General features: G+C 45.7%; 1 long non-coding RNA gene across 1 annotated transcript; it reads left to right on the top strand.

Moving 5' to 3' along the window:
* Positions 1-302: 302 nt before the first annotated feature.
* Positions 303-1,415, top strand: LOC311327975. Its single transcript, XR_014631155.1, has 3 exons — positions 303-430; positions 766-941; positions 1,383-1,415. It is a non-coding gene; the product is annotated as an uncharacterized lncRNA (long non-coding RNA).
* Positions 1,416-1,765: the final 350 nt, after the last annotated feature.

Genomic DNA, 1,765 nt, shown 5'->3' on the forward strand with positions numbered 1-1,765 from the left:
TGTTTGTGTTGAAATGAAATGTCTATGCCTACTGCACACTGATAGTTGGACTATTTTTTATTTATTTTGAATACCATTTTACTCATCTTGCAGATTTTCCAAGCTTGTCCCATGTGGGCGAGCGGGGCCCAGGCCCCATGTATAGCACCCCAGCCAGATCATACAGCACCCCAGCCAGACCAGGTAAGAGTGGCATGTACTGCTGTGGTGTCTACCTGTCTTGTCTTTATTTAGTTTCCCTCCAAATGCCAGAAGCCAAAGCCAACACCATAAAGTTTCCTGCTAATCCCTTTAGGTTTTCAGTTAGCTCTGTGATTGGCTTTTTTAGATTGAATACCATTTACTCATCTTGCAGATTTTCCGAGCTCATCCCCTGTGAGCAAAAACCATGCGAGCCCAGGCTTCATGTATAGCACCCCAGCCAGACCAGGTAAGAGTGGCATGTACTGCTGTGGTGTTGTGATGTCTACCTGTTAATGTCTTAATTTATTTTCCTTCAAATGCCAGAAGCCAAAGCATGCTGCCAACACCATACAGTTTCCTGCTAATCCCTTTCCTTTATCCCTTTTGTTTTTCAGTTAGGTCTGTGATGCCGTCGCCCAATAAAACGGCTCCAGCACCATTGACTCCATGTACCCCTCTACCTAATCGATGCTGCTCTGCAGATGCTGGTATGGGACTACTTCATGTTGCATGCAGGGATATATTTTGAGTTTCATTTAGTTTGATGTCAATGTACTTATAGCCACATCTGTGTTTATCTAGATTTCCAGAGGTCTGTACATCAGCAGTTCTCAGAGATGCGGGAGCAACTCCGTGAGCTTGCACGGACTGTGAGGGAACTGGCCCAGAGCACGCGGCCTGTGGAGTCTGGAGCCCAGGGAGAAGTGCTGGATGTACTGAACCCTGCCCAAACGGACGAGGAGCTGCAGGTCTGTGAGGTGTGATCGTAAAATAACTGATCTAGTCAAAAGGATTTACCAAGATTCGCTCAAAAGGTTAAGTCTGGTTTATTGTGAAAAACATACGAGCGCAAGGACTTCCTGAACAACGAGTGGTTTATTCAGCGAAGTCCCCGTTTGGTCTTCTGCTGTGCCTTATATGCAGTCAAACCACAGGTAAGGTCCTTCCAGGATGTGATTGGCTACTGCATTGTACATCATATGAAATGGCAGGCGTGGCCAAGAGTACAGACATGTGACATGAGAAAAAGGGCGGCAATTGGGGACAAAGGATGGTCATTCTGTTGTAGACAGATGGCCTCTCTGGAAGCCATTTTGTATGTTAGCACAGCTATGTGAATATTTGGGGGAGGTGATTAATTACAAGAGAAGTGAGAGGACAAAGGTTTAAGGTGTTTGGATGTAAATTCCTGAACAGAGGCCAGGTTGAAGGACCGGGAACATCAGAGGAAGATGGTGAGTGTCTGCAGGGTGGAACTTTGTCTTATTTTTGCAGTGCAGAGAAGGGTACAGTAAATAACTGTCTTTGTTTTGCAGACACAATACCTAGGTGCCATTGGTGGCAGAGACTTGGCGGACACAGTCCGGCGGGTGCTGTCAGCTGTAGCCACACATGCGGTGTGGAGCGCCTACAGTGTGCACGGGAAGAAGGGGAAGAAGCCACTGAAGAGTATGACACTCTTCAATGTTCTAACACGTAAGAAATGGTTCATATTTTGAATATTTTTTAATACATCGTCTTTGTTCCATGACCGATGTGAATTGAAACCATTACCTTTCTTGATAACTTAAAGGTGCAGTGA

The sequence above is a fragment of the Borostomias antarcticus genome, assembly GCF_949987555.1.
Source record: "Borostomias antarcticus genome assembly, chromosome: 35".
NCBI lineage: Eukaryota > Metazoa > Chordata > Actinopteri > Stomiiformes > Stomiidae > Borostomias > Borostomias antarcticus.